General features: G+C 33.8%; 1 long non-coding RNA gene across 1 annotated transcript in view; it reads left to right on the top strand.

The window, feature by feature from the left end:
* The first annotated feature begins 200 nt into the window (after positions 1 to 200).
* LOC118762314 overlaps positions 201 to 16480 on the top strand; it is a 29318-nt gene continuing 13038 nt past the window's right edge. The window contains exons 1-2 of the long non-coding RNA XR_004998065.1: positions 201 to 211; positions 8259 to 8269. This is a non-coding gene — a long non-coding RNA (uncharacterized LOC118762314). The remainder of the gene's footprint in view (positions 212 to 8258; positions 8270 to 16480) is intronic.

Below are 16480 nucleotides of genomic sequence, written 5' to 3'. Positions count from 1 at the left end.
CATGTTACCAAGTCATACGCTCTCGCGGATGACAGTTAGCTGTAAAACATTTTTAAATTAAATGTATCGTTATGAAAAGCGGTTTCAGTGGATTAGAATGACAACAGAATACAGTATTTAATTAAGACGATATTATAAAAAATCACGGAAACACACACATACAGACACATAAAACTGTTGAGTTTGGATGGACAACTGATCTTTTATAATAGTGGTTGAAATGGGTACATTATAAATACAGTAAATATCTTTTGTTTCCTTGTTGAATAATAAAAAAAATGCAACGATATCAGAGAACTCTTTAATTGTTGGTTACAACTAAGTCGGATATATCAGATATTCTGCATCAATTTTTTTTATTACACTTTGAGATAAGCTAGTTTTAAGTAGATTATATTCAATTATAAGTAAAGATTACGAAAGAGAGGGTAAGAGGGAGAGAAACTGTGTATGATACACACACACACACACACACAAATATATATGTAAATGGAGAAAGAGAGAGGAAGAGAGAGAAAGAGAGAGAGAGAGTAAGCAGGAAGCAAAAAGAGAAAGTGAGAGTTAAATAAAAAATATATCTAAAGCCAGTAAAGAACCATAGGAAACAAGTAGCCAGTAAAAAATTGGGCAAATGTGCGAGTGAATGGCTGAAAGGGAACATAATTTAGCAAGAACACATGATAGTGAGAATGAAAAACAAGCAACAGCTATAGATACGTACAGAGAGAAAGAGAGGGATTGAGCAATCATACATATATATATATATATATACATATATATGAAGTGGGACAGAAAGGGAGAGAGAGAGAGAGAGAGAGAGAGAGAGAGAGAGAGAGAGAGAGAGAGAGAGAGAGAGAGAGTAACAGTCAGATAGAGTTAGAGAAAAAACAATTACCTGGTGAAACGGAAGATTGTCTCTCAGGAATATAAAGTGATGGAGGTTTAAAAACGTATGAGGGAAATTAAGTTGATATCATGCACATCTGACTGGCAATGTAAGGAAATAATGAAAAGATATGCTAAGCCTTAAAACAAATCCATACTTAAATGTCTTATACAAAGCTGTATCAAAATTGTCTGTCCATTCTAAGTGTAAGTGTCTTGGAAAGATTGAAGACAGTTGGTCACCCACTCACAGCAGAACAAAATGAAGTATCCAATAAAAATATATATAAACAGCTGGATATTTTTAATGAGAAATCTTATTCGGTACCAAATTTCAACGCTAATTGGATAGTATAAACGTACTACGGGAAGAATATCTGAAACTACGATTTCATACGGAAAAGTTAGCAATCTAATTTAATCAGGTGTTATTTTCAATGCATTATTTGTTGTGTCATGATGCATACAACGAAGGATTAACTTAAATCTGGTTAATTAAATTCTTACAATAGGAATACTGCTGTATATTTTTAGCGGTTATATACATACATACATACATACATACATACATATATACATATGTATGTATGTATATGCGAAATGAGTAAACAAAAAATACTTTAACACATATTTAAAGATCAGTTACAATTGTTTCTGTAAAATTCTGCTTTCAGCGCCAGTTCACGCAATAGTTCCAAGTGAAAACATACGCAATACTTGGTACTTCCTCAGATCTCCATAAAAGGTGCGCTCTTAGTGCACCTTCCACACTTTGCGTTTTGCTTATATCGGGAGGAAACAAAAAATAAATGATGAAAATGTAAATAGACTGTGCCAGAGTAGATAAAAGTATGGTGAAGGTATGTGGAAGTAGAATGAGGGGACGAAGACGAGAAAATAAAGAGATGAACGAAAAAAAGAATAGAAGAAGGAAAAGAAAAAGAAGAAACAGGAGTACAGGAATACGAGGATGTCGAACAAGATGGAGAAGAGGGAAACGAGGAAAGGAGGAAGACAGAAAAGAATTGGGATTATATTATACTCTTCGTGAAATCCACAGCTGTCGTAAAACCAAAACTTTCTACACCTGTAGAATTTCGATACTGGAATCCGACAGTGTAGATAGGCCAGAGCTCACGTTGAGTCTTTGAGGAAGACACTTTATTTCACATTTCTCCAGTCCAATCACCTAGCAAAAACGATTGTTACCAGTATTACAAAAGTTGAGCTGTGTCACAATCTGTGTCACGCTGAATCTCCCTGAGAACTAAGTTAAGGGTATACGTGTCTGTGGAGTCCTCAGCTATATGCACATTAACATCACGAGCAGATTGTTCCGTTGATCGGATTGATTAGAACCCTCGTCGTCGTAAGCGAAGGAGTGCTTGTATATATATATATATATATATATATATATATATATATATATATATAATATATATATATATATATATATAATATATATATATATATATATATATATATATACATATATATATATATATATATATATGTGTATATACATACATGCACACACACGCGGACACATACATACACATATATATATATGAATATAGTAGTAACAGAAAAGGAGGAATTTCGATTAGCCCCCCATGGTGAGTTGCAATATATATAATAAATTAGAAAAGGAAAATACACACACTACATGGTTTTAATATCATTTTTAATATATCGACCGGTTTCACTTTCGCTATTCATGCTATTACGGTTTACTTATTTGAATATGTATTTTCTTAAGAAGAACTTTTCGTCCATGTTGTGTGTGATGATATTTACGAATGAAAGACTTCACAAGTAGAACAATAAGGGGAGGCAATAGGTCATCGTTATTATTGTTATTGTTCTGGGCAATGGAGTTATTTGTTGAGCTTTCGGTAAGGGGAGGGGGATATATATAATATATATATATAATATATATATATACATACATACAACAAGTTTCGAAACTCATGTTTAGTGAGGGATTTTATGTACAGTGATGTAGTCATGAATTGAAATGTGTAAAAAGATAAAAGTTGGTTATGGTGCATATTAAGACGTATTCTGTATTTTTCGATGTAAAAAGTTTCTTTATTTAAGCGATCTTATGGAGAAATTGTCTTTGCACTGGTAGAAGAATGAAGAAAAAAAGAAAAAGAAGGAAAAGAGAAAGAAGAAACAGGAGTACAGGAATATGAAGATGTCGAAGAAGATGGAGAAGAGGGAAGCGAGGGAAATAGGAAGAAAGAAAAGAACTGGGCTTACATTTTACTCTTCGTGAAAGCCACACAACGCTTTTACTGTCGTAAAACCAGAACTTTCTTCACCTGAAGAATTTCGATATTAGTCTGGAATCCGACAGTGTAGATAGGCTAGAGCTCACGTTGTGTGGTTTGATATTATCTGCACATTTTTCTATATGTTCATTGAGAGGAATTTGCTTGTATTGCGAGAAACGGATTTACTCTTTATGTTGAGTGGTTCTCCGTCTCAAGGTCATACTCGTCTGTCCAATATAGTTGTGTCCGCAACCCGAACAGGTTATTACGTAAATTAGGTTCTCAGAGGAACAAGTGAAACTAGTTTTAATTGTGAACCTCTGACCTTGTTTGAAAAGGAAATCTGAGCCTTCAAGTAAGTTGGGGCAGGTTCCACAGTTTGAGCGTCCACATTTTTTAACTTTTGGTTTCGTGGTTGCTTTGTAAAGCTTCACATTTGTTAGGAGTCTCTTTAGCGGTTTGTGTTGCTTTTTGTATTTGATGAGTTTGAGCCTTTTCAGGATGTCGTTCATTTTTGGATCTCTATGTAGTAAAGGGAGATTTTGCATAATAGTATTGAATGTCTCACTGTTTCTGGGGTTGTGTGTTTGTGACATGAGGTGTGGTGTTTTGTTTTGTTGTTCTTAGTGTTTTTATGTCTAAATTTGTGGCACGTTTAATTCCCTCCTCTATAAGTGAGGGTGGATATTGTCTTTCAGTAAGCGTCGTTTTGATGTCTTGAGGACGAAGGTCCCGAGTGGTTCTATTAGACATTATTGTGCAAATCCTTTTTGCCAAATTGAAAGGGATATTTATCTTGATGTGTTTCAGGTGGCATGAGCTAAAGAGGAGATATTGTTTTGAGTTAGTTGGTTTATAATAGATGTCAATCCAAAAGTTTGTCGATGTTCTCCTTCCAAATGATAAAGCAGTCATCTAGGTATCTCTTCCAATTTTCTCTTATATAGAGGTAAAATGGGTAACTATATTTTTGAAGTGATACTTCAAATAAGGCGAATTCAAAATAACCCATTATTAGGTTCGCAAGAATAGGGGCTGATTTCGTTCCAGTCGCAATTCCGCATTTCTTTACGATAGTATGTGTCATCAAGTAGAAAATAATTGTTCTGAAGTATAAATTTAAAAGATTCAGTAATAAAGACCTGTAAAGATCTGTAAAGTGTGTGTATTTTCCTTTTTTAATTTCTGATATATATATATATATATTATATATATATATATGTGTGTGTGTGTGTGTGTGTGTGTGTGTGTGTGTGCGTGTGCGACTATGACTATCTATCTATCTATCTATCTATCTATCTATCTATCTATCTATCTATCTATCTATCTATCTATCTATCTATCTATCTATCTGTCTGTCTGTCTGTCTGTCTGTCTGTCTGTCTACCTATCTATATAGGTAGATAGATAGATAGATAAATAGACAGACAGACAGAAAGGTAGATAGTTATACTCGCACGTACACACACACACTGACACACACACAAGCACACACATATATACTTATACTTTAACAAGGCAACCATATATATATATGTATATATGTATATATGCATATTTATATATATATATATATATATATATATATATGAATCTGTTAATTGTAGAGTATGAAATTGACTGGATACATCTATTGTCTGTGACTATATAATGAAGCAAGTTGGTGTTTTAACCTACCATAAAATGTTCTGAAGTATAGTTCGTTCCTTATTTTACAACACACACCCACTCATCCACACACACACACACACACACTCACACCTAGTTCTACTCATTGGTCTACTCAGTGGTCTGCGTAGGAAGAGCTTTAGTAGATTTGATTATCTCTTGTACATATTTAGTGTATTAATAGCTAATTATAGATGCTAAATGGCGGAATTATTTGAATACCAGACTGTTAGGGACCTTTAAGATCGAGATTCCAATATTACCGAGATCATGCTTTGCGTTGTTTCTTTCCGGATTCCAATAAAATAAAATGCCGTTTTACAATGTGGATTGAAAGATTGTAAGTGTTCAACATATTGTGTGGTATTTGTTTCGCCCTTCTCTATTCAAAATTCGCATGAGAAACCACTTCTTCGAAACTGTTACGATGAGTAGCTGTGAATCTTCTATACCAAAGTCTTGTCCAGGCTTGCATGCTGGTGAGTAGTTGTCGTGGTGCAAGTCAAACCTCATCGACTGAAATCTAAAGATGGGAGGGCGTGAGAAAGGGGGAAATATATCAGTGGTAAAGTGAATGGAGGAAAGTGTGAGAGAAGGAGAGGAGGAGGGAGGAGAAAGGAGAAAAGAGAAAAAAATAATTGTTTTTATATTGTAAAAAGATCCTGTTTTTTTATGGAGGTGTAACTGCGATGCTGTGATGATCTTGCCTTTGCCAACATCAACAATGATACATATAGATATTCAAATTATACCGTCATTCTATTTATAATAGTTAAATGAAAATTGAAACGGAATTGTAATCAAGAAATTCTCTATAAAATCTAAAGTAGAAATTTTGAAGCACAAATTACTAAATCTGATTTTCCCCAAATGCCAAAACCTATAACACGATATCTCATTTCATTTTAATCACAAGCAACATATCCCTTATCCACTGAAGCTACACGTACATACATACATAATACATACATACATACATACATACACACATGCATACGAGCAGTAGACTAAGCATGGATATGTTGGTAGAAAGCTCCGAGATGACAGTAACATTAATCATCAAAGCAGTCTATCATGGACCGATCGCCGGATTATTACCTGCCACTTTGAAGGGTATACGTTTGCAATCTAGGAACAGGAAATATCAATCAAATACCTCATGCACAAAAGGGATAGAGATGCAGGAAAAGCAGTAAAATGTGACAACTTATGCAGACTTTGTGGAGTTAACACCGAAGATATCACACACATCATGAGCAGTTGTTCGAAAATGTCATCACGGTATTATAATAATAATGGAATTATTGTATATATTATCTAGCAACGAGATATGATATTGTAGCTAGGACACTCTGTAATGAAATTCGTCGGAAGGATAACCCCGAGGACAAAGAAATAAGAACCCACAATATGGTAGAAGCCATAACCACTCACAATAAAAAATGGAGTACTGGTTGAACGTCCCAGTGAAGACCTGAATAAAATGTAAGCACAACACGCCTGATAACAAGATTTGGGACAGAGAAGAGAAACTGTGTACATTTGTGGATATTAGGTACCCAGCGGATGTTAACATAAAGCTGAATATCAGTGAAAAAGATATCTACGCAGAATTACTGAGAAATCTGCAGTTACTCCATCCAGATTACAAGTTCAAGTTTATACCTGTAATTATTGGGGTACTGGGATATGTAACACACTGCCTAAATACCAATCTTGAGAAATTAGGCATCTCAAAATCAGAAAGAAGAAAGCTAATTCAAAGACTACACATCTAATCCATCATTGGAACTGTAAAATCTGTAAAAGTTTCCAGAAGTTTATCATTTAAATATATATGAGTATGTCTAGATATGAACAATATGCATGAGAATACATACATAAAACAAAACATATAAATCTACACGCATACGTACATACGTACATATGTACATACGCACATACATACATACATACATACATACATACATACATACATACATACATACATACATACATACATACATACATACATGCATGCATGCATACATACATACATACATACATACGTACGTACATACATACATACATACATACATACATACATACATACATACATACATACATACATACATGCATACATACATACATTCATATATACAAACGAAAATACCCTGTTTTTGATTTTGAAATTCCAATGAAGGAGGCTCGGCTCTAGGTTAAAAACCGATTCTTTCTCTGTTGGCAAGAAATCTTGAAATAAACTCGATAAGGACTTACATATACACATATATACTTATATACTTACACGTGTGGAAAGGTGTGAGGCTATGTGTGGTTTATATTAATTTATTTACGTATGTATGTATACCTGTATGCATACCTTTGTTTGTATGTGTGTGTGTGTGGATGGGGTGAATGTTAGTATCCCGAGCATAAATTTCTAAAATATCAAGAACCCTTGAACAACGTGTACAATATTGTATTTAATAACTATTACTTTATTAACTTTACAACCTTTAAAATGCGTTAGATGTGTTGCAGAAAATTATTTAAGCTATTTTCTGTTAGCATTGTTACTATTATACAGTATTCCTTTCCTTTATGAATGACATACACCGAAGCCTTTTTTCGAATAAGGACGGTTAGGCAATAAATTTGCTAACATATTTTTCAGTCGGTTGTTCTAAAAGATATGCATTTCATATTACCGTACTCTAATTACAACACACATATATAAAAACACTTGTACATATCTACTCTCACTATTATATACAAAGACAGATACACGCATGCACATGCACACGCACACTCTGAAAAACGTACACACCTGCGAAACTATAAATACACATACCCTCACATACACATTGCATTAATAAAACACGTACACTGAGTACGAATTATCTTGGGCATTTTTAGAACAAAAAAAGAAAGAAAAGGAAAAGAAACAACAGGCTCCAAACCTAATACTTTACCGACATGCAATGCAGTATTTGTCATATTCTCTCTCTCTCTCTCTTGCCCTCTCTACGTCTGTCCGTCTGTTTCTCTCTTTATTTCTGTCTCTGTGTTAGCGTTATAGAAGTTTCTGGGCAAAAAATAGAGAGATGTTTTATCGGCTGCAGCTTTTCTAAAAGGTTGTCCAAACACAAAAACATAAAAACAGTAAAGTATAAATGTATAGCTTTGTTTTCAAGAAAGTTCTTTACGAGGAATATAAAAACATATAGTAAAACAAAGCTTTGTTCTTTGACGGCTTTTCTAAAGTGGTTGTCGCGTAAGAAACATCTATGGCCAATAGTGGTAAGATTTTGCGTTCAACATGATCGATTGCCATCGACCTTATATCGATTTTCAGCTCCCAAATGCCTAAAACACATCGTTATCAAAACACACGATAATAACTGTACATAAATCACAATAGATTTCCAAAATTCTGACTCGAAGTAAATATTTTTGTTACATTCATGCAAGCACTAACAAGCATCAACTAAGGGAAGAAGAAAATAATAAAAAGGAACATCATCATCATCATCATCATCATCACCGCCGCCGCCACCACTACCCCCACCCCCACCACCACAATCATCATCATCATCTTCATCATCATCATCATCATCATCATCATCATCAACTGCAGCAGCAGCAACAACAACAATAACGACGACGGCGACGACGACAACGACAAGTACAAAACAATAACAACAGCAACAACAAAAGCAAAAGTAACAGCGACAAGAATTGCAGTAACAACAAGGGTAACAATAACGACAACAAAAAGCAAGAACGGTAGCATCAATAAAAAAAGAACGTCAACATTAGGAATAATAACAGCGATAACAACATTAATAACAAGAACAATGAAAACTCATTACAACACAAGTAAAGTAAGAATAATAAGAACAGCAACAACAGCAAAAATGCCAAAAGAAACAATAACAATAACTAAAACAAATACTTTCGCTATAATAAGTACTCTGCTTACTAAATGGGTGGTTCATTTAATATGATGACATATCTCTACCTCCAAGGTAATACGTTCCCGCAGTGGAGTACAAATTGTCGCAAGTATTTCAGCCAGACATCCCATTTGAAAATGATTAAACCCTCTTATTCCACCAGCGACGGAAGTCACCAAAAATGTCATATACATATGCAAATATAGAGTTTTCGAGCTAAAATTAACAGTTGGCAAAAAAAGGATAAATCTAAACTCGTTAAATCTTAAGTGCTAAATTGGTGAATTGGTCCTGAAACTATGTAGATAGAAGAGTTTTTTTCTTTTTAATTAGTGTCCGTTCGGCTTTATGCCCGTTCGGCTTTATGCCCGTTCGACATTGTGTCCGTTCGACTTCATGTCCGTTCAGCTTCTTGACTTCAGCTTCTTGTCCTTTGGCAAAAGTGCATTCTGCATCCTGACCGCATACGGTTTACTCAAAGTACCTGCCCCCAGCTTCCATCATGGCCTCACAACGGTTCTTGAACTTGGCATATGAGCTTCTCACTGTGTCCCTGATATGATCTTCGAATACCTCCTTCATCTTGGCCTTTATGTTGCAAGCATAGCGATTGGTGTGTTTCCTAACTGCACCTCACACATAGTTATCTTTGGGATTACAATCGAACGAATTAAGAGGCCAGAAACTGAGAACAAACTATCGTTATATTTAGCCCGAGCAACGTGTATAATAGGAACAAATAATGGGCTTTATACACTTGTTTGTGAATTTATAGCCGTTTCAGATATAATTTTTGGTGCTTTCCTCGTCGATTAAAAACATAGTGAACGGCTGTTGAGCGCTATCTTCATCAGAGTCCATCAACTCAACTACCAATGGAAAGAAAGAAGAAAAGAGGAGAGAAAGACCAGGAAGGGAGTCGCTAGTTTCTAGTCATCATTCTTAAGCTAATTTTCTCTCCTGCCGTGTTTGAATACTATTAACATCCAGTATCGAAATTTGAAATCCAGCACCCGAACTAGGTCCAACGGCCAGCTTTTTGCTATTACTACAATATTTTAAACGCTATGCCAAGGAAGATCTTTGCGATGGGTGAATAGTATAAATGTTCAGTATAGAACTTTGATACAACTTAGATAGGATCAGTGGTTGGCTTTTTGTGATCAATATTATATATTGCACACTACGTTAGGGAAATTATTTGAATATATAGAAACCGTACGTAACTGGGGCATTTCCAATGATTTTAAATATGTAGCATCAAAATCTATCTAATTCGTCACAGAAATTCTTATAAGTACAGGATATATAACAATAATGGTTGGAAATAGTAGTCAAAAATATAATGTCACAGTAGAACTAAGACGGCATAAGCTCTAGAATATATGACTAGGTTCATGGCACATTTGAAATGGTTTGGTAAGCTATGATTCATAAAGAAGGTGGCTTCGTAAATTACACAGGATATAAGTGAAGCAGATAAGTAAAATAAAACGAAATAAATATAAGACCAATGCAGCACGAAATAACAGGAGTAAAATACAATGAAAATAAAGGAACAAAGTAGGAAAATGGGAGAATAAAAAATAATAAAATTGGAATACTCTTGTCATTCGAAAATAAATAAATAAATAAATAAAAACATATGTGACAGAAGATTTTATGTGATTCGAGTAACTAAGGACACTGAGAATTGTGATTTCATTTAAGTATGTATCTTTCCTAATCTATTGGACCAAGAAGAATTGTGGGTGTTATAAGGTATCCAATTTCGCACATGATTAATCATCGACGGAATAATCTAAAGGTTTTGCTGTTAATATGTTTAGATAGACAGATAGATAGATAGATAGATAGATAGATAGATAGATAGATAGATAGATAGATAGATAGATAGATAGATAGATAGAGAGTGAGAAAGAGAGGGGGTAAACAGATGAGGTCCAGAGATTCTTAATACAGAAAAAAAAAACTTACTTGTGCTCAAATGATTTGAACTTACACTCCGAAAACTTTACTGAGGACCAATTGCACAGGGTAAAGAGTGTCCGAAGGCGGAGGCCGAATCAAGACTATTTATTTACTTCCATTACTGGTAGCATATTTTTGTGAACATATACCAACATTTTGAAATAACTCTGTGCCCTTAGAAACTGCAGTGGAACTTGTAACATCATACACCCTTAAATTTTCTGTGTCTTTGTGCTCTGTGTACGTTTACTCTCTTAATATACAAATATCTATCTATCTATCTATCTATCTATCTATCTATCTATCTATCTATCTATCTATCTATCTATCTATCTATCTATCTATCTATCTATCTATCTATCTATCTATCTATCTATAATTGAATAATCATATTCTGAAAATATTGAAGGGTTATTAGTAGAACAGATCGACCTCAGGACTAATGGTTTTTGAGTATAGGATATATTCTATCGGTTCTTTTCAACGAACTGCTAAGTTACGGTAACGTAAACACACCAACACTGATTGTCAAGCGGTGATGGAGGGGACAAACACAGATACAAGTACACACACCTACAAACGCATGTATATATATATGTGTGTGTGTGTATTTGTGTTGAACGAGCTTCTTTACGTTTCTGGCTACCAAATCCACTAACAAGGGTTTGGTCATCCCGAGGCATTAGTAGAAGACAGTTGCCCATGGTGCCACGAAGTGAGACTTAACCGTGGCACCATATGAGTGGTTGGGAGGCAAGCTTCTTACCGTACAGCCACGCATATATGTGTATATATGTATATATATATATATATATATATATATATATATATATATATATATATATATATATATATATATACATGCATGCATGCTGACATACATACATACATACACAAATATTTATGCACGGGCACACGCGCACATACAGAGAGAGAGGCACACACTGCGTGTGTGTCTTTCGTTCTAGAACAAGATTTTCAATTTCAAATTCAGTCTATAACCACGTACATTTATGAATAATGCACTCTACGAGTATCATAAATGGGAGCGCTTGAAACACAGTGTAGATCTGAATATTAAAGGTAACAAGGCGGCGAGCTGGCAGAAACGTTAGCACGCCGGGCGAAATGCTTAGCGGTATTTCGTCTGTCGTTACGTTCTGAGTTCAAATTCCGCCGAGGTCGATTTTGCCTTTCATCTTTTCGGGGTCGATTAAATAAGTACCATTTACGCTCTGGGCTCGATATAATCGACTTAATCCGTTTGCCTGTTCTTGTCCTCTCTGTGTTTAGCCCCTTGTCGGTAGTAAAGAAATAGGTATTTTGTCTCCCGCTACGTTAATGTTAGTTCCTTTATCTATAGTGATATTGTTATATAAGTTGGGGTTGTTAGTTATTGATTTTTTCCCACTTTTCTCACATTCCACATCATATTTTTATCATTTATATTATTTATATTATCATGTTGGCAAATAATATTGGCAAATGAAATAGGGATAAGAATGTGCATTGTCCGTTTGATTGGAAACTTTCTATAGGTCGCTGAAGATTGCTTGACATTTTAAAACTGATGTAATACTTACAGTGTTTAATAAAATGAAGTAGCATGAAACGATCGTACCACATTACTTCGGATATACTTGTTGCTTATTTTGATTGAAATAACCCCATGGATTTATATGGATAATAGCACACAACATTCTGGTGCCATTGACTTAAGTACCATATTCATCTGAATCTAAATTTTGCTGAACTTATATATATATATATATATATATATATATATATATCGATGCATGTATATATGTTAGTGAATATACATGTATAAATATATATATATATATATATATATATATATATATACATTATATATATATGTATATGTGCATATATATATATACATATACATGCGTATATATATATCTATATATATATATACATATATGCATATATATCTGTATACATATGTGTATATATGTATATACATATATATTATGTATGTGAAGCCGCATGGCTCAGTGGTTGGATCGTGGAGCTTACGATCGTGAGATTGTGAGTTCGATTCCCGAACTGGGCTGCGTGTTGTGTTCTTGAGCAAGACACTTTATTTCACGTTGCTCCAGTTCACTCAGCTGTAGAAATGAGTTGCGACATCACTGGTGCCAAGCTGTATCGGCCTTTGCCTTTCCCTTCGATAACATCAGTGGTGTGGAGAGGGGAGGCTGGTATGCATGGGCGACTGCTGGCCTTCCACAAACAACCTTGCCCGGACCTGTGACTCGGAGGGTAACATTCTAGGTGCAATCCCTTGGTCCTTCATGACCGAAAGGGGTCTCCGCCTCCATATATGTAGGCATATATATATATATATATATATATATATTATATATTCATATACATATGTATATATATATATATATATATATATAATATATATATGTGTGTGTATATATATATATATATATATATATATATATATATATATATATATATATATATATATATATATATATATGTATATGTATATATGTATGCATATATATACATATATGTATATATATGGGAACAAATAAGTTAAAAAATGAACAATTCAAACATTTTGAGAGATCCAAAAAGAGAGAAAGAATGAATTGTAATAAAGATTCATCATATTCATAAAGACAGCCAGAGTAATAAAAATATGAAGATAGCAGTTGAAAAATATCGTTATATTTATAAACATACAAAATTTACTTATAGATAAATGGAGGAGAAAAATTGTTCCATCAAAATTAGATTTAATACAAATTAGGATTCAATACATACGCGTGCTTCAAAGGACAATACAAATATGTAATAAAAAAATATTATCATAGTAATTATAATTAAATTTATGCATTGTCCTTTTCATCTGTGTGAAGATTTTTTGGAAGGACATCAAAAAAGGTTTAAAAGCCTTTTTTGATGTCCTTCCAAACATTCTTCACACTGATAAGAATGACAATGCATACATTTAATCATAATTACTATGATAGTAATTTATATATATATATATATATATATATATATATTATATATATATATATATAATATATTATATATATATATTAAATATATTATAATATATATTATAAATATAATATATAGATTATATATATATGTTAAATATAGGAATATTCTATAGACTATCCAATAATTTATTTATATTACAATATTACATTAAATGCAATGAATATAATATATAACATAACATTATATTATATAAATATTTATAAAAACCGTAAAAGGCCTAGAAATTGTTTCGACTTTTATATATTTTTTCCTGATGTACATCGTCACAGTTCCATTATATATATAGTCACCTCAGGGTCTTTGGTTTGGTAAAAGACGAAATTCCGTGTGAAAGACGGCTAGATTGTAAAAATTTATTCAACGTTCTGAACGTGAACGTTAACTATTCAATCATACATAAATTTCCATTAAAAAAACAACAAAAACACTTTAACGGACGATACAATCAAGTAAGTGCAATCTACAACGATTGAAATTCACTTACCCGGAAACTTGAAATTCACGTACTCGGAAACTGGAAGAAGACTGTCGTATATATGTGTATGTTTATGTGTGTGTGTGTGTGTTGTATTTGTAACCCCATCATCACTTGACAACCAATGTTGCTGTGTTTACGTCCCTGTAACTTAGCTGTTTGGCAAAACACACCGATAGAATAAGTATAAGCTTACAAAGAATATATCCTGGTGTCGATTTCTTAGACTATAGGCGGTGCTCCAGTGTAGCCGGACTCACATGACTGAAACAAGTAAAACTATAAAAAACTATGCCATTTTAATCCCGAGCAACGCCGGGTATATCGGTTAGTATATAGCTAAATGTGTTACAAATTATGTCAACACCATGGTTGATAGTCTTATCCGCATATTTTGCTACACTCAGCGTCACTCAGAAGAACTGAAATGAATTCAAATATTGCACACACACACACACACACACACAGAAGCATATCTGTGTGTGTATGTGTGTATTTGTATTAGTTCGTGTATGTAATAAATGGCTAAATGATAGGACAACGCCTTTTTATAAAAAAAGTAGTTGATACAATTTCATAGGGTGAAATATTGCACCAGCTATGGGTCTTTTTAAACATGTTGCTGACGTGCCACTTTAAAATGTTTAGAGGATCAAATCGAAGCCAATCCTTATTTTAAACCAGACACCTATCCGAGCAATGTCTTTCTGCCAATGATCTTCTATATTCAAAGTCTAAATTTTACTATGTTTTGTTTCTTATGTAACCAAAACTGGTCATTAAACAAATACAGCGAAATAATCATCTTTTCTGTTTAGTATTGTTACACATTTCAGTGGAAAGTATAGATTAGAAGTTACAGAGTCTTAGAAAATATTTGTGATAGCTTGAGTTAACATGAATACGAACACACACAAATTCTGTCTCCAGCACAAACGAACGCGCATATGTTTGTGTACCAATATCGTTAGAATATAGTTTAATAGCGATATGTTTCATAGTAGACGATTTATATCAGGATTGCTGGCATTCCATTTATCTGCTTAGATCTTTACACAATAACCTGTCGGTGCATGCTTTATCGGTGCCAGAATGATCAAACACTCAGTTACTTGTCTTTATGATGTATTGAAGTATATCGTATCCAGTGCACAACTTAAAGCCTAGAAATTGGTAAGTATATATACAGAAACAGTAAGTTGTGAATAATAGAAGCATTGCCATCTGAATAGAACATATATAATGTTGACGAAATGGACTGTAATTTTCAGAGTTTATGTAATATAATAAGGATATTTGTTACGAATGTTTGGAATACCAGAGTCGGTAAAATACGGGAACAAACAACCAGAAATCTTTAGTTACGTCACTTTACGTTCTGATTTCAGTTGCCATTCTATGTCAATCTTTTTGTTCTCCCAGAGTTGTTAAAATATTGTAAAATATTTATATTGTACTTATCAGTGTAGGGTATATAACATAAATGTTACCTCATCCGATCTAAAATGTTTGCCCTTTATATGTAAAGGCTGCTCTGAAATTGAAGGCATATGACTGTCGTAGACATTCAGCTGCTGATCAAGGCTGGAGTATATTCTGGTTCTGAAAAAGGAATATGAGTGAAATGCAGTTTTGATAATATTGTAAATATCTGGTTTGATGGAAAGCCATCAAAGTTTATGAGAGTAAACTTTTGTAGTGAGTTTGAGATTTAGCAGTGTGTTGTTCAAGAAATGTGATGTTTGTGTCTGTGAATTTAAAGTGTATGTCATTAATATGAGTAACAATAACTTGTCATGCTTCCATTAAATGAATTCTCTGTATACTGTGTATGCATTACGCAGCTGTTAAATATTTGCACATTGTTTACGTGGAGTACAAGAAGGTAGCATGTAGGTAGTGCGCACGTGTTTGTGTGTGTGCGTGTGCATGCGCACGCGTGTGTGTGTATGTGAGGTTAGAGTTTACAGACAGACAGAGTATCAGTGCTTAATATATAGGTGGGAAAGGCTGAGAAGCATAGCCAGTACCTGAGTACACTTTAATTGATGGAACGTAGCTTGGGTATAGATTCCTTGAATTATTCGGCTATTAGGGAAAGTTTCAGATCAAGAGATGAGAGACCAGTAGAAGCTATGAGAAGGTAAATTTAGATAACATTATCACGTCAACTATGGCTGAATGATTTGATGATCCTCAGGGCAACAATATCA

This window comes from Octopus sinensis, linkage group LG2 (genome assembly GCF_006345805.1).
Source record: "Octopus sinensis linkage group LG2, ASM634580v1, whole genome shotgun sequence".
Taxonomy (NCBI): domain Eukaryota; kingdom Metazoa; phylum Mollusca; class Cephalopoda; order Octopoda; family Octopodidae; genus Octopus; species Octopus sinensis.
This window is presented reverse-complemented; position numbering and strand designations above follow the sequence as displayed.